The 18,083-nt window shown below is 44.4% G+C and overlaps 1 long non-coding RNA gene across 4 annotated transcripts in view; it reads left to right on the forward strand.

The window, feature by feature from the left end:
• LOC123378407 overlaps window positions 1-17,248 on the forward strand; it is a 28,762-nt gene extending 11,514 nt beyond the window's left edge. The window contains exons 3-8 of one of the 4 annotated variants that reach the window (XR_006582604.1): window positions 3,477-3,546; window positions 3,653-3,813; window positions 4,421-4,537; window positions 9,940-10,020; window positions 10,893-10,937; window positions 16,732-17,246. This is a non-coding gene — a long non-coding RNA (uncharacterized LOC123378407). Of the gene's footprint in view, window positions 1-2,688; window positions 3,814-4,420; window positions 4,538-9,939; window positions 10,021-10,892; window positions 10,938-16,731 lie in introns of those variants that run through there. The other 3 variants (XR_006582605.1, XR_006582597.1, XR_006582594.1) reach the window with 3 other exon arrangements.
• Window positions 17,249-18,083: the final 835 nt, after the last annotated feature.

The following is an 18,083-nucleotide window of genomic DNA, read 5'->3' on the forward strand; positions in this document are numbered from 1 at the left end:
AAATGTGGAAGACAAATAAGGCTTGATTGGTTTCTCAAATTGCATCCAGTTTAGAGTTCTTTGATGCAGGGACCATGACTCTCTTTAGTACAGCACATATTACAATGGATCCCTAATCCTGATGAGGTCCTGTAGTTGCTACATTAATATATTTATATTGCTGATATAAATATTTAACAATGATAATGATTCTCATATTATGTACAGTCAAAACTTTGCATGATGGTTTAAAGGATATAATTAAAAAAGAATGAAGTCTATCACCTTGTAGTATTGGGGCGTTAGACAGCAGTTATTCCAGAGTGCAGGAAAAGAAACGGTTACTAACCTTTTCCATAACAAGAAGTTGTTCCTTGACATACGTTGCACATGTTCATTCTGTGACTGGGAGCTGCCAACTGATGTGCCAAGACTACCTCTGCTCCTGTTTTCCCTTCCAGCCCAGGACTCCAGCACCCTGTCTTGCTGAGCCAGACACTCCCGTCTGCTCCAACAAAGACCCAGGGTCTGAATTACTTGCCCCAAAACTGCAGGTTTACCTGAAAGCAGCTGTGCTTGTCTTTAACACCCAGATGCCCAACTCCCAATGGGGTCGAAACCCACATAAATCCGTTTTACCCTGTATAAAACTTATGCAGGGTAAACTCATAAATTGTTTGCCCTGTATAACACTGAGAGAGAGAGATGCACAATTGTTTGCTCCCCCAGCTATTAATACATACTCTGAGTTAACTAATAAGTAAAAAGTGATTTTATTAAATACAGAAAGTAGGATTTAAGTGGTTCCAAGTAGTAACAGACAGAACAAAGTAAGTTACCAAGCAAAATAAAATAAAATGCGCAAGTCTATGTCCAATCAAACTGAATACAGATAATCTCACCCTCAGAGATGCTTCAGTAAGTTTTTTCCTCAGATTGGACACCTTCCAGGCCTGTACACAATTCTTTCCCCTGGTAGAGCTCTTGTTCCAGCTCAGGGGGCTAGGGTAGCTAGGGGATTCTTCATGATGGCTCTCTGCTTTGTTCTGTTCCACCCCCTTATATGTCTTTTGCATAAGGCAGGAATCCTTTGTCTCTCTCTGGGTTTCCAACCCCCTCCCCCCCACACACACACTGGAAAAGCATCAGTTTAAAGATGGATTTCAGTTCATGTGACATGATCACATGTCACTGTAAGACCCCAAGCCTTCATTCCCCCAAGCCTGACTCACAGGAAGGCTTGCCTGCAAACAGAGCCATCCAGTCAATTGTCCTGGTTGATGGGAGCCATTAAGATTCCAAACCACCATTAATGGCCCACACTTTGCACAATTACAATAGGCCCTCGGAGTTATATTTCATATTTCTAGTTTCAGATACAAGAGTGATACCTTTATACAAATAGGATGACCACAGTCAGTAGACAATAAGCTTTGTAATGATACAAGAGATCTTTTGCATGAAGCATATTCCAGTTACATTATATTCACTCATAAAATGTTTATAAAATCATATAGACTGCAACGTCACACGTTCCACCATAGGTCTTTGCACAGTCAACAGAGATTTATCAGAGATTTTTCCCTCAGCGGTACCTGTATGTACATGTGACCTCTGTTGCCTTTTGCTGCTGCACAATGGTATAAATGGCACAGCCACCACTGACCTTCCTCAGTTCCTTCTTACCTGATAAACTCTGATAGAGAGGGGAAGGAGGGTGGGTCATGGAATCATAGAATCATAGATGATTAGGGTTGGAAGGGACCTCAGGTGGTCATCTAGTCCAACCCCCTGCTCAAAGCAGGACCAATCCCCAGACAGATTTTTACCCCAGTTCCCTAAATGGCCCCCTCAAAGATTGAACTCACAACCCTTGGTTTAGCAGGCCAATGCTCAAACCACTGAGCTATCGTGCAACACATCTCAAAGAACAACAATTACAGAAAAGGTTAATAACCATTTCTTCTTCAAGTGATTGCACATGTCCATTGCACACTTGGTGACTCACAAGCAGTTTGAACACGAGGTGGGCTTGGAGTCTATTTGTACAAGGATTGGAGGACCATATGTCCAAATCTGGCATTGTCTCTGGATTGTTAGAAATAGCATAGTGAGAGGAAAAAGGATGGACCGATGACCAAGTTGCTGCCTTACAAATGTCTAAGATGGGCACATGAGCCAGAAATACTGCAGAAGCTGAGACCTGGTTGAATGGGCAATACTCTACTTGTAGGGCATCACATTAGCCAACTAATAACATAAATAAACATAAGCAGATATCCAAGGAGAGATTCTTTGGGAGGATACTAGGAGGCCCTTCATTTTGTTTCTAATCACGATGAACAACTGGGACGATGACCTAAATGACATTGACCGATCTAGATAAAAAGCCAAAGTTCTTCTAAGGTCCAGAGTGTGGCGCTTTTCCTCATCTTTATTCATATGTTTTGGAAAGAAAGAATGTTGGTAAATAGATTGCTTGATTTATGTGAAAACTGGAAAACATTTTAGTTAGGTATCAGAGGGGTAGCCGTGTTAGTCTGGTTCTGTAGAAGCAGCAAAGAATCCTGCGGCACCTTATAGACTAACAGACGTTTTGCAGCATGAGCTTTCGTGGGTGAATACCCAAGCTGCATCCGAAGAAGTGGGTATTCACCCACGAAAGCTCATGCTGCAAAACGTCTGTTAGTCTATAAGGTGCCACAGGATTCTTTGCTGCTATTTTAGTTAGGAACATTGCATGAGGGTGAAGGTAAACTTTGTCTCCATAGAAGATTGTATAGGGTGGTTCTGGTACCAGAGCTCACAGTTCCCCTACTCTCCCAGCAGAGGTAACAGCAATTGAAAAGGCCACTTGCATTGAAAGGTGTAGCAGCAAACAGGTGACCAGCAGCTCAAAAGGGGGACTTATCAGCTTTCCCAGTACTAGGTTCAAGTTCCTGGGGGAATAGGGTCTTTTACTAGTGGATCCAGGAGAGCGCAAAGCCGAGACAGCTGCTAGGTGGATGTTGATGGAATTAACACTAACCCTTGTTGTTTCAAGAAGTGGAGATAGTCCAATACATGATGGATGGATGGCCAGGTAAGTACTCCTAGTCAAAGGCTCTCTACTATTTAAAAACACTTCCTGTACCTCCTTAGAACATCTCCCTTCCATGAAGCAACCAGGCCATCAGGTGGAGGACCTGCAGGAGGAGGCACCTGTGGTCCTGGGAGATCACATCTGAATCCAGTGGGAGTGACAGTGGAGGTCCACCCAGTAGGGCTAGTAAAGCCAAGAACCAGTATTGTCAGGGCAACACTGGGGCTCTAAGTATGAGGTGAGAATGCTCTTCTTTGATTTTGGACAAGACTCTGGGCAAGAGCGGAACTGGAGGGAAGGCATACAGCAGGCTGTTTATCCAGGGTAGCAGGAAGGCATCTGGCAAAGAAACTGGGCTGTGACCTGCTCAAGAACAAAATTGATGGCATTTTCTGTTGGTCCTGGTTGCACACAGGTCCACTTAGGAGTCTCCCACAACTAGAAAATGGATCTGGCCAGATTTGGATGAAAGGACCACCCTGAGGGTAAGCAGCTGTCAGGTGGATGGAGCTGGTGATACAGAAATTCCAAAGCCGTATTGCCTCTTGGCACAATCTCATTGACCAGGCTTTTCCTTGTCTATTCACACAGAACATAGCCACTCTGTTGTCCACTAGCACCAGAAAACTCTTCCTCTCAATATATGGAAGGAAGGCCAAGCAAGATAACCAAATAGCTCGCAATTCTCTGACATTTATGTGTATTTTCAGATCTTGCATAGACCAAAGACTTTGTGTCTGCTGAAACCCCAGGTGAGCTATCCAACCTGTAACATCTATTCTATAACTAAGATGAGTACCAGTTGTGGAGCAGCAAAAGGGGCCCCATCCAAACTTTCAAGGGGTCTGTCTACCAGTGCAAGGAGGACAAGACCCTGCATTGGCATTGAACATGTTTAGATGGACTTGTAGCTTTCTGAAGTGCAATCTGGCATGTTGCACCACATAACTGCATGCTGCTATGTGCCCCAGAAGCTTAAGGCAGTCTCATACTGTGGTGACCGGATGTGCCTTTAAGTCTAAAGCAAAGGCCTGCATCTTTTGGAATCTCAGCTGTAGAAGGGCATCAGAGGGGTAGCCGTGTTAGTCTGGATCTGTAAAAGCAGCAAAGAGTCCCGTGGCATCTTATAGACTAACAGACGTATTGGACCATGAGCTTGCGTGGGTGAATACCCACTTCGTCAGATGCAAGTAGTGGAAATTTCCAGAGGCAGGTATAAATATGCAAGCCTGATTCTTATTCTGATCCAATACGTCTGTCAGTCTATAAGGTGCCACGGGACTCTTTGCAGCTGTAGAAGGAAGACCTTGGCCTTCATAGAGATCAGGGCTGCACCAATGTATTCTATTCTCTGTTCAGGTGTCAGGACCGATTTCTCCATGTTGATTAATTGCCCTAGCACATTGAAAGTGGACTGGATAAGGTGTTGGACAGCACCTGAGATCTGGACCGGCATCTCACCAACTAGTCAGCTAGGTAAGGGAACACGTGAACTTCTGACCTTCACAGGAATGCTGCTATGCATTTTGTGAATACACGAGGAGCTGCTGATACGCCAAAGGGTAGCACTGTGAATTGGTAGCGGGATCAGTTTACCACAAACCTGAGGAATTTTCTGTGGCTCTGATGAAGTGCCATGTGTCTTCTAAGTCTAGGGCAGCATACTGATCCCCTGGGTCCAGGGAAGGAATAATGGAAACTTCAGTTACCATCTGGAATTTTTTTTCCCAGGAATTTGTTGAGCTCCCTTAGATCTAAAATAGGTCTCTGAAACCCCCTTTTGCTTTAATGATTAGGAAATAGTGTGAATAAAACACCTTTCCTTTGACTAATAGGAGAACTTCCTCTATGGCCCCCATGTGAAGGAGAGATTGCACCTCCTGCAGTAGAATGACCTCATAAGAGTAGTTCCTGAAGAGGGATGGGAAAATGGGTGAGAAGGAGGATCAGAAACAAACTAACGGATATATTCCATTTCCACTGTGTTTAAGACCCACTAATCTGTGACTTTTCTTGGACCTCTTCTGGCTGGATATCCAGAGCTGTGGCCATCCTCCTCAACAAGTCTTGATGGGCTGTGTAATCATTAGGTGGGTCAGAAGTACTCTGATACCATCGATGACAGGTTCCCCCCCCCATCCCCCCAAGGTGTCACCTGGAACTGGGGTACCACTGAAACCTCTGACCCACTCTCCTGGGCTCCCTCTCGTACTGTGCTGCTGTGACAAGCTGTAGACCCACTCTTAGTCTTACACTTCCACCAGCATTCACACAGGTAGGGACACAACCAGCTGCAGTTACATGAAGGCTCTCTGACTAGCTACAGCATGACCCAACAATCAAGTTAACTCTCAGCTCCCCAGGCACAGCACCCATCTAGAGCATAAACCCAAAATTATACCATCTTACACTGCACAGGGAACCGTAAAGCGTAAGCTCATAGGAGTGTCCTCACCCCACCCCTCCCCATGTGGAGAGGAATATGCAACAGTCCCTGTGAACTAAGATTCCCCACACACTTCACTTCAAACTCACTGGTTTAGATAAAGCAAAAACAAGTTTATTAACTACAGGGATAGATTTTAAATGATTATAAGTGATAAATAGATCAAAGTAGATTACCTAGTAAATAAATAAAAATGCAAATTAAGGATAGGAGAAATGATATGAATTAGCAAATTCTCACCCTGGCTGATGATACAAGCAGGCTTCAGATTCTTAAGGGACAAGCTGCACTTGCTTTACAGCTTGGAATCCCCAGGTCTTTCATACACAGGCTAGAAATCCCCTTAGCCTGGGTCCAGCACTTCCCCGAGTTCAGTCTTTGTTCCTCAAGTGTTTCCAGGAGTCTTCTTATGTGGGGAGTGAAGAACAGATGATGTCACTCCCTGCCTTATACAGTTTAGCAGCCACGTTCTGCACCATCTCAAACCTTGTTGCCTTTTCCTACACCCTTTCTTTCCCTCTCTACTGTCCAGAGAGTGGGGACAACCAAGCTCACTGCAGCCCATTCTGCGGCCAGCTTCCCAGGTTTATACTAGCCCTACCTGTTCCTTCTCAGCTTGGTTCCATCATTATTCAAGGGTTACTTAAGCCAACTAATTCCCCTCAGCTGTGGCCTCTCTTCAGCCTCATTATCCCCTTTTAGGTTGAACACCCTATCACACTGCTCTACCGTTTTTGGAGTGAAGCTTAAAACCCCTATAAATATGACACCTGTTACTAACATGCATTTCTCCAAAGCAGTTAAGACAGATAGGGTGCAAGTCATTCACTAGCAATCAGCTTATTACAGGGGTGACAGAACTTGAAGCCAAGTGACCAAGTCATGCCCGAACACTTAAGAACTAAAACTTGACACTATCTCTACCTCAGAACTATCTAAAAACGTATAAACTACTCTAAATAGAAAATGGATACTATATATAAGAAGTAGGGAAGGGTGTCCAATGGCAAGAACGCATACTCCAACAACTGTCACAGGCAGTAAGAAGGAATTGGCAAAGCAGTGGTTGGCTCCACCCTTTATACCATTACACAGCAGAATGAGGCAGTAGAGGGAAAAATCTGACAACTGTGCGCGGGGTGTGCACACATATACAGTAAAATGGACATGTGCAATCACTCAAAGAAGAACCTGTATGACTTTTTGAGGGCCAAAACTGGAAGATAGCTATAGTCAGGAAGGTAATGGAAGATGCCAGCCAGCTGGTGTCAACAGAGGGAACAACTGAGATTTTGAGGAATCTCAAAAAGCCATTCACTAGAACAAATCAGCTACCTTGGAAGAGGTGAGCTGGGGATTAGGTAGCTAACTGGCCATCTTCAGAACAGGCTAGATAATGCTGCAGTGGAAAGAGGACAAATGGTTTAGAGTAACAGAGTTTGCTGGAAGGCGCATAACTGCACCAATCAGATTTGGTAAGGGGACAATTGCTGGCCAAGTCAATTTGCTACTTTTATTATTTGTGTGCTGCTTCCATGTTACAGGTAAGCTTTAACACAGTGTGCAGACTCACCAGCCAGAGACACAGAAATAAAGTCGTAATTACTAAGCTGTTTGCATCCCTTTCTTCAGGACTTTTTATTTCCAAAAATTAACTAAAAACCAGGACATGTTAGCTCAATCTATTGGGTAATAACTGTCCAAGGCCTTTCAGCTTCAGCTTGTAGGGATGAGAGAGGATATATGCATTCCCTGTAGCAGATTCCTTTGCACCAGTTTCCCATTTCCTTTTATAACCCTGCACAGATCAGTTATGTGATAGGCCAGAACCCTGTAAATTCTTACATACCAGAACATCTTTAGACCTCATCACAATTCCTTCTTGTAGTGTCTCACAAAATCCACAGACGAATACAGCAGTGAAGCATCTGTCAGCTTACTTTTTATATTCTTATGCCACTCCTAGTTTAGTGCCTAGATACTGTGCTGATTGGCACTCTAAATACCTTAAATAGATATCAAGCTGTGCTGCTTTCTGTGAGTTGTAGCAGAATCTAGGTCTAAGATATGTGCTTAGGCCAGTGAGAGGTAAAGGATCTAAGAATGGGGAGGGACTAATGTGCCTTTAAAGTAACATTTTATGCCGGGGGTCCAAAGTAGCCACAAATAACTTAGCAGTGTTTTCTTATGTAGTTTTAGACTCTTTTACAAGAACCCTTTGTTGGTGTCAAGGGAAAAAACATTAGGGTACAACATTAAGCTATTAACTAGGCAGAAAGCATATCATATAATGCTCTGGGATCTGCCCTGGTTGCCAATACTTTTGTGTAGAATTTAACATGTTGGTTTTAACCCTCAAAGCCTTAATTGGTTTGAGAACTAGTTACCTGAGAGACCTCCTGTCAAGTAGTCCACAGAGGAAGTCAAAGGATTGAAGACTATTGGCAGGACTTTGAAACTTGCTCCCCTCCTTGGTCTATTCTTGGAAGAGTTGGACTCTTAGGAGGAGTTGAACTATCATAGGAATTGAACTATACATAAGATAAATGACAGAGAAAGTAAATATTTAGTGAGTCTCTAGACCGTCTGCCCATGACATACTGAGTGTCATACTAGTTTGTAAATCTATGTTGGATAGACAGCACTGTCTGTACAGAACCAAACATGGACTGGGAATGTGGGATATTGCCCTGATAATACCAGCACTGATATAGTGTTCCTTTTTATTTTTGCACAGACCAACTCACGTTAACACACAAACAGCATAATTGTAATAGATGCCTCTTTATGAAGAAAAGTATGGCCAAAATGTAGGAAAAAAATAGATTCTCACACTTTTTTTGAAGCATCAAAAACATAAGTAATGTAAATCCGATTTTTCATGAACTTTTGCATTAATGCACTACATAAACTAAGAAACAAACTTTTTGAATTTCATAGCTTTTATGTTCAGTTTATGTTTATCCCTCAGTCTTAATGTTTCTGTGGCACTAATAGAAAAACATGGGAGCTTTTAGGGTCCAAAAATACTGTAAATTTCTTTTCACCATATTTGCAGATGTTATACATTATGAAAATAAACAGAGAAGGTTTCTCAGTCTCTCTCTTTGATGTTGCTATGTAGTCACTCAATGGTACCATGCTCATTCTTGTGCTACGGCTACCATGGCTATTCCTGTTGAAAGGTCAGGCGGCTGGCGCAGGATTGGTGATCAAACTGGTGTGGCATATTGTCATGGTAGTAACAGAATGCAATATCTGAGGTTTACCACTGGAAAAGACTACTCCCTTCCTCACCCTGAGTTTTCACAAAGTGGCTCTGAGCTGTGGTTGCTGATCTTCAAAGACAAGGTTTTCATGTCTACTCTTATCTCAATGACTGGCTGCAATTGAATCATCCCAGGTAGCTGTCACAGCAGCTATGCAAAAGACTTGCGTTCAGGAGCTGGCTCATTAACCTCCTCACACTACTCATGCCAAACAAATTACTTTAATTGAGGCAGTCCTGGATTGAACGTATGGAAAGGCATTCCTGCCAGGGGACAGGTATCACCAGATGTGCACAGCTACAGGACCCTGAAGAAGCACTCATGTCAACCAGTGATATTCTTCTTAGGGCTAATGAGTTTAATGGCTTTATGTGACTCCATTTGCATGACTGATAGTGAAACATCTCCACCATTGGTTGCCAAGATTCTATATTCCAAACATGGACATGTCCCCATTGCTAACATTGCCCAGAGAAGTGTTTCATTCTCTCCACTGGTAAAATTGGACATAATTTTCAGGGGAAAGCTATTCACCCCTCCAGTTCCCTTGGCAATCATTGTTTCATTTTCCTCCCATCATTGGGCACTCACTGTCAAGGCCTCAGGGTCTGTGGCCACTGGAACATCTGGGAGATGAGACTACATATCAGTGTTCTGGAGCTGATAGCAATTCCAATCCTCTCCTGCATTCAGGGATGAGTAGTTCAAGTGGTCACAGACAACACTTCAGCCATGTGCTATGTCAACAAACAAGGGATCTAGTCCAGACCATTCTGCAGTGAGGCGATGGCTTTCTGGAAACAATTTACAGATTAAAGTCTCATGTTTCAGGACAAAAACAAATGATTAATTGACAAGGGTTAAGAAGGAACTTTCCTTCAGGGCAGGTATAAATGTGTGGGGCTCCCTGTCCACTCCAAACAAATATACACATTCCATAAAATTAAAGAGCTCACCTCTCTTAGGGTAAATCCAAACAATACAAGACAAAACCCAGCCAAGGTCTTCTCCTCAAGCTTCCTGCCCCTGTGGTTGCTTTACCCTAGCCTAAGCCTTCTCCTAAGGCTTGGCTGTTCCTGTGGTTCCTTCCCTCAGAACCGTCTGTCCCAGCTCTTACCTTTGGCACTCTCTGCTTTGATTATTAACTTTCGCCTCTCCCATAGCTGGGTAGGAATATGAATCCTGCATCAATGAGTCAGCAAAATCCAAGTAGCACTTCAGCAGCATCAGCCTCTGACAACAAGGTAGGTGTATGATACAAATATTCCTAGCCTCTTACAGCAAGTTATTCCATAATTGTTCTCAGGGGGGTTTCTTGCACTTTCCTCTGGCTAGTGTCAGATGTTTCATTGTCTGAGACAGGCTACTGAAGTCCATGGCAACTGGTGTGAGAAAAGTTATTTACCTTACAGTAACTGGAGTTCTTTGAGATGTGTGATCCCTGTCTGTACTCTCCTGTGGATACACATGCAGAGCCAAAGAATTCTTGAAACCAGCATCCGTTGGTCCACACATGCGTCCTTGCTCTCCTTGTGCCTCCAACTGAGGATATAAAGGGCAGAGTGGTCTGACTGCCTCTCCAGTCCCTTCTCTAACAAAAATCCTGGAACAATCCAAAGCAGAGGGGAAGGAGGGTGGGCAGTGGACTACAGATCGGGACCACACATCTCAAAGAACCTCCAGTTACTATAAGGTAAGTAACTTTCACTTCTTTGAGTGCTGTCCCTGTGGGTGATAAGCAGTAGTCAAATAGGAGGAGGGTGAGGGGATGCAGGCAGCATGGCCATTTTAAGGACTGCCTTCTCAAAGGATGCATCAGTGGAAGAGTCCCGTACTAACACATAGATATTGTCTCCCAAATGTGTGGATGGAACTCCATGTAGCTGCTTTGCAAAAGTCAAGTAGAGGTACTTCTTGAAGAAATGCCATTGACATTGCTTGTGCTCTCGTAGAATTAGCTCTCATCCCACAAGGAGAAGGAACATTAAACAGCTTATAGTACAGTAAGATACAGGCAGAGGTTCATTTAGAGATCCTCTGAGAGGATATAGCTTGACCTCAAACTCTTTCCAATCTGCAATCTGAGAGATTTTCTGATTTGTTTTGTCCATTGCAGGCTCATTGCACACTGAGGGAATGAAGTCTCCTCTCTTCTTCAGAGGTATGTGTGTTTTCAGAAAAAAACGCAAGTAAGAGAATAGACTGGTTCAGTCTGAAACTCAAACTACTTTGGGGATGATCTTAGACAAAATCTCATTGCATTCACATCCTATGGAATATGTGGTAAATCGAATCCCACCATCAGTGTTCTGAGCTCACCTATCCTGTCTGAGGCAATGGCTACAAGGAATGCAATATTTATGGATAGAAGACACATGGAACATATAGCTAATAGCTTGAAGAGAGGCTTGAAAGAGGTTTAAGTCTCACTGAAGAGTAGGTTCTGATTAAACTCCTTCAGAATCTGCTAATTAGTGGGTGAGCAAAAACTGATTACCCATGTAAAGGTGGTACTCACGGACTGGTGCCAGTATACCCATAAAGAGTTAATGGAAAGACCCACTCTTTTAAGTGGAAAAAGGTAGTCCAGAATAAGGGGAATACACACATTCTCTGAGGATATACATTTTTGATGTGCCCAGATAGAGAAACGCTTCCACTTTGTTAAGTTACATTTTCTAATGGAATCCTTTCTACTATTAGTAAGAATGCTTTGCACAGCTTCAGAACAAAAACATTCTAGAGTTCACACCTGACACTGGGTTCACTCACCACTGAGATGCCTCTTCCTGGCTGCTCCGGGGATTAGCTCTCTCCAGGTCCAATGCCCCCTTCTATTGCATGTTCATGTGCCCTACTGCCTCTCTCTCTCTCTCTCTCTATGACCCAGGATGCTCTCTTCATGATTTGGCTGCTGATGTACAGGATGGAGTGTTCTCCATCAATGTCCTGTGAAAGTATTGCACCAAGACCCACATCTGTCTGCAATGTGAATCATCTTGAGAAGTCCAGATGTGAGAGCACTGGTTACCAATTTAGCTGTTCTTTCAGAGTCTTAAATGCCATGTCACAGGCTTCAGATCACTGATAATTCTTAGGGCTCATGTCCTTTATCAAGGGGTCGCAATGATGGTGAAACTCAATACATAGTGCCTGTAGTACCCAGCGAGGCCCAGGATGCGACACACCGGCTTTTCTGTGGTTGGTATGTGGCATTGCTCCACATCTTGTATATTACCAATTAGCGACTTCAGATGTCCACCCCCACACTTTTTTGCTGAGGTAAGTCACCTCTTGGCTGGCCAGTTTGCAGTTGGCCAGGTTGGCAGTTAGTCCTGCCTCTGAGGAATTTCAGTTTTGCGGTGAGGTGTCTTAGGTGATTGTTCCAGTCATAACTATAAATGACAATATTGTCAATATATTCTGTGATGTACCATCCATGCAGTTGAAATACATAGTCCATGAGGCACTGGAATGTGGCCATGGCTCCGTGAATGCCGAAGGCCATAGTCTTAAATTGGTAGAGACCAAACCGTATATAGAATGCTGTCTTCTCTTATTCTTCAGTTGTGAAAGGTATCTGCCAATAACATTTCATAAGGTCAAGAGTGGATACATACCTGGCAGCCCCATACCTGTCTAGCAACTCATCTACTCTAGGCACAGGGTATGCAACAAATTTCTATAGTACATTTGCTCTCTGGAAATCAATGCAGAATCAGGTTAACCTGTCAGGCTTCAGTGAAAACACGACGGGGCTCCCCTACTCACTAGGGGATTCCTCAACCACCCCTAAATCTAACGGGGCCTATAGTTCTAGGCGGACTGTCTCCCACATCTTTTGTGGCAGAGGTCATAGACTCTCAGACCTTTTTTCCCAGTTCACGATCTATGTGATGGTAAGCCAGGTGGATGCATCTTGGCAGCACTGAAAATACTGAGGAGAAGGCTTCCATCAGCTGTCATAATTGTTGTTTTTGTTCAGGTTGGACTTCTTCCATGGATATCACTCTAATATTATGGCCTAAGGGTACCTGTGGGCCGAGCTCAGGTTCAGGTGAATCTGGTGCTATGAGGAGGCCTTCCTGGTCCTACCAGGGCATTAGCAGATTCATGTGATAGAGCTACAGGAGAATCTCAGAGTTCAGGACACCTCAGGAATGGAGGTTGTTCGTAACTCTGAACAAGATGTTACAGACTTCAGCCACAGGAGAGTTGGGGCTGCAGCCACAAGGTGTTTGTGGGGGAGGGTGTCAGGGCTCTGGGCAGGAGAGGGAGGTTGGGGCTTCTGACCTTTGGGGCACCAGAGCTCCGGGAAGATGGCTCAGGGCTTCTGCTCTGGGGGAGCACCAGGGCTCAGGGCTTTAGACCGGGACAGAGCGCTGGAGCACAGAGGGCACTGGGGCTCCCCACAGATTCACTCCCAGTTTCAGCCGGGGGAGGGTGCATCAGGGTTTGGGGCTTTAGTTACAGGGGGAGTGCTGGAGCTGAAACCATTTACAATTTTCTTTATCAACCGGAGTGGATATATGGTGTTGCTGTCCAGATCTCTCAAAGGCAATCCGGACAACCAAAGAATAAAGGAGCAGGATGAGAAAACAGAAATTCCATCCCCTTGTCTGTGACAAAATATCCGTTCCCGCCTCACTTCAGGGGTAGGGACACAAATGGCAGGAGAATGCTAGACAGTTCTAGCTGGTTCCAGAATGGCATTATTAACAGGAAGCACTATCAAGCTGGAGCCAGATGAATGGAGCACGTCCAGGAGTTTGTGCTAAGGATTCTGACCTTCCATTAAGTGAGATCTGTAGCTCCTCTGCAACCTTTCATAATAGTTCCTGGAACTGCTTATGGTCAAGATAGAGAGGGGGAGGTAGAGATATTGTAGTGATTGCTTAATTTGGAGATTGACGAAAACAGTCTCACCAGTACTGATGAAATTGACGGTTCCAGCTCATACTCTTCCTCTTCCATGGGGTCAGGAGGAAGCTCTGGCTGTCCACTTGGAGAGGAAGGGTGGAGTGACCCACTAGTGGTCTGTGTGATGTTCCCATCTAGTGTTATTGGGACCGGTGATCTGCTAGGTCACTCTAATCCTTGACTCTGGGAGCCAGCCTTACCCTGCTCTGCTGTGAGAACCCCCTCTCCTAGAATGTTCACGCACAGCCTCTGGCATGTAAGCTGCTCCCAGCTACTTGCAACCAAATGACACTAGCCAATACCTCCGATCCCAGACACAACCCTAGGAACCTCCATCTTGCAGTGTCCAGTTATGCTTGCTGGATGCTGCAAACTTATATGAGTTCATCAATTTAACATGTACCAGGCTTGTTATCCCAAGGAGAGTCTCTGACACGCTTCAAACCAAACGCACTGCTTCAGGTAGAATAAACAAATATTTATTAACTATAAAGATAGATTTTAAGTGATTATAAGTCAAAATCTAAGTCAGATTTGGTCAAATGAAATAAAAGCAAAACGCATTCTAAGCTGATCTTAACTTCGTAGAGCACAATAGGGAAAGTGCTGCAGTCTGTCCACACTGACAGGTTCAAGCACACTGGCATGGCCACATTTGTGGCACTTGCAGTGGCATTGGGAGTGGTTCATTATGGGAATCTATCCCAGCATGCAAGTGACTGCAACGTGCTTTTCAAATGGGAGTGGGATGGAGTGTGACAGGGACTGTGTTGTATGTGGGGAGAGAGAGAGTGAGTGAGTTTTTGGGGTGCTGAGAGTGTGTCAGCATGCTGTCTTGTAAGTTCAGACCCCCTTCCCCGCCTGCCTCTCTCTCACTCACTCAAAGCAAACAGTAAATGTTTGCTTTTTCCTCGGAGCTGATCAGCAGCCGGCTTCTCCGAAACGAAGCTTTGAAAGGGCATTTCTGCATTCGTGCAGCTGATTTCACAACAATGATAAGAGTGGCCACTTGACTTAGAGGGGTTATGGGACGTTTCCGGAGACGGATCACAGCGCAGTAACGCAACACCTCGTTCACACTGGAGCTGCGGCACTCCAGTGGGGGCGCAGCAAACGTTATTCCACTCGCCGAGGTGGAGTACCAGCAGCACTGTAGCTATGGAGACACAGCGCTGTACGTGCCTTGCTAGTGTGGACGGGGAGTGAGCTAGGGCACCTGGGGCTGCTTTATTGTGCTGTAACTTGCAAGTGTAGCCAAGGCCTTAGATGCTTCTCACCACAGGCTGGCTGGTTGCACTTCAGCCAGGCTCTCCCCTTTGATCAGCTCTTCAGTTGCTTGGTGTGGTGTCTGTAGATGTAGGTGGAAGAGATGTCCTTTCTTCCCTCTTGGCTTTGCCTCCTCCCCTTCAGAATCAGGTGAGCATTACCTCATCACAGTTCCAAACTGACCAAAGGAAGGGGGGTGACTCCCTCGAGAGTCTAACAGACTCTTTTGTTGCTGCCTAGGCCAGTGTCCTTTGTTGCTGTGAGGCTGTGCTGGGTTTGTCCCATCCATACCCTGATGAGGTGTGAACTGCCCCCTGCTTCTGGAGAGTTTTTGCCTGGGCTTGCTTTAAGCCATGAGGATACATTTTCAGCCTCATAACTAGATACATGAAATTATAACCTATAACATCACTAACAACAATGCTCGGTACATCATGAGCCTTCCGAAGACACCCAAGACAAACTTTACATTGAATACCACACAATCATTTTACAAGGATGAATATGGGGGTGTAGGCTGTTCCCTCTAGGTACAAAGCATCACAGACTGTGTCAACTCTACAATGTGGTACAGGTCCCACAATCCCCAGTTTGGCCAGTAAGGTGGGTCACAGGGTGATTATGGAGGTCCCCATAGCATGGGGTACCAATGGTTTTGAGGCAGGTAATAGGATGCAGGTTGGTCCGGGTCCCACCTGGGAAGGCATGCTTCAAAAGAGGAGAAGTCAGTTCATCAGGTGCTTCAGAGTCTCCTGAGAAAATAAATGTCAATTCTGGATCCACTGACAGTACTGAGAGTTCCACTGGAGGGAAGCTAAGGCTAGATGATATGGGAGGAGTATCTCTCCTATTCTAAGTTGCATCTTGTGGTGGACTCAGGACCTGTCTCATAAGCAAAAGGACTTGATGGTGATCAAGACTGGTGATCTGGGCCAACAATAATGCCCTCAGGTGGAGCATAAGACTTTGCTCTCCCTTAAGTGTCAGACATCCTGTCAGTCCAAACTGAAGAGGCTGGAGCAGTTACTGTTTGTGTCATAGTCAGGTGAGGCAGAGCCAGTATCGTTGATGGTGGAGGCTCTCAATGGTCGCCTTTTGTTCTCGAAGTTTAGGGTTGGTTGGTTCCAGAGGCATTGTTGCCACTGGAGTGTGGTCTGGTGCTGACAAAGCCCTGGATTTATGGACTTTCTTGTCATGATCCTAAGACTTAGGATGTTCTAAGTCCTCCTGGGCTGAGTGGAAAGACTTGCTCAACTTAGGCAGGGTTGTATCCAACTTCCTTGAAGTGTATTTAAAGGATTTGCTTTTGGGTTTATGAGAACATTCCCTGTCCTCCTAACAAGACCCTACAGAGGTTCTCGGGGGGCAGGGGAGCGGTAGTTTCCCTCTCTCCTAAATGAGACCGTGCACCCGGAGGGGCACTCTTTGCTGAGTCAGGCTGAAGTATGGAGTGGGCCCCCAGCCTGGGTCCGATTGCAACTTCAAAGTCTTCTCCATTAAAGCTTCTTAAGGTGGAGTTCCTGCACTTCACGGGTGCAGCTGAGGAAAGAGCTTCAAATACTGCACCTTGCCACAATGTGATTTCCCCAAGGCAGTACAGGCAGCTCCGATAACCATCACTGACTGAGAAGCACAGATTTTGAAGCCTAGATTCTAGGGGATAGGCGGGGGGTGAAGGGAAGGGAGGGTGGAATTCCCCAGTATGGAGAATTTAACTATAAAACTTGGTTTAAGCTACTGGATAAAGTTCTAAAAATATGTATTTACAGATAGAAGAGTAAATGAAGATGAAGCTCTGGACACTGGAGGCTCCAACAAAGGCCATGCAGTGGTGAAAAGGAACTGGAAAGGCAATTGGTCTGCTCCACCCTTTATCTCCTTGGTTGGATGCATAATTGGATGCACGAGAAGAGCAATGGTGCTTGCATGGACCAATGGACATTGCTTTCAAGAATTCTCTGACTCCGGAAATATGAAGCACAGTGAAAGACACACAGGGAGTAGCGCTTGAAGGCAAACCTATAATTTCACATCTTCCTACAGATTTTATAGCATATGCCCTCCTGCTGAAACTGCTCTAAATTGTATTCTGTAATTAGTGCAAAGCAGCCTTCTATTCTGACCCTGTTTTTCCTTTCCTTGCAATACCTTTGAGATTTTATAATAAATATTGTGTGCTCATGAAAAACATTCACATGCATATTTTGTTTATGGAGATATGTTTATTGTTGCCTTCAATGTTTGTTGGAAATATGGATATTACTACAAAAAGTGTCTCAGAGAAACCCCATTAAAAATTAGCCTTAAGCATGAAGGAAAAATATACATTCAGCGGTGCCAATCCTGAGTGAAGATTTTTTCCACACATAGGAAGCAAAACCAATAAAATTGGAGGACCTCATTGTTTTTCATACATTTCTTCCTGCCTGGCAACTGGTGAAATTTAGGTGAGAAGAACATAATTACCTAATTAAAATGCAAGCATGACTTCAAGGTTCACAGTCCTATTCTTTCAAATAAATATCACAGGTTCATTAGTGACTAGAAGTTTCAGGGCCTCAGTTTTAGTGTTCATCAATAGAAAGGACCCTTTGCCATCCTGGTGGAGCATCATTGAATCAGAGTAGGGTATTGACCATTGAATAATCAATGTTAGTTCCATTCCTGAAAAACATAAGCTTTCCTTGAAGATCTCCAATCCATACTTAGCTATCATTAACTTGATATCTGATATCCCATGTTAAAGTGGCATGGCTGAAGCCACAAAACTAAGTGGAGCCTGCAGTGAGCAGGAATCATAATTCAGGCCTTCAGCTAATGCTAGTGCTTACTACTTCAGTCATTTATTCAAGATTTACAATTCAGTCTAGACAAGGTCATTTCTTCCAAGAAGTCAGAACAGAAATTTATTCACTTAGGGCAGGCAGCCTGGTTTCTGGGATTTTCCAAAATTTCATAAGAACTTTTTCTGAGAAAATCTTTAAAGTTTAAAGTCTACCCTTAGACAAATACAAATCCTATTGATCAATCCAATGTCTACTTATACCCATTGAAGGGGTCACTCCCTTTGACATGGCAGTCAAGAAGCTAGAGTGTCCACTCAGATAGCATTAGTAATGAT

Source organism: Mauremys mutica, chromosome 1 (genome assembly GCF_020497125.1).
Source record: "Mauremys mutica isolate MM-2020 ecotype Southern chromosome 1, ASM2049712v1, whole genome shotgun sequence".
NCBI classification, from domain to species: Eukaryota; Metazoa; Chordata; order Testudines; family Geoemydidae; genus Mauremys; species Mauremys mutica.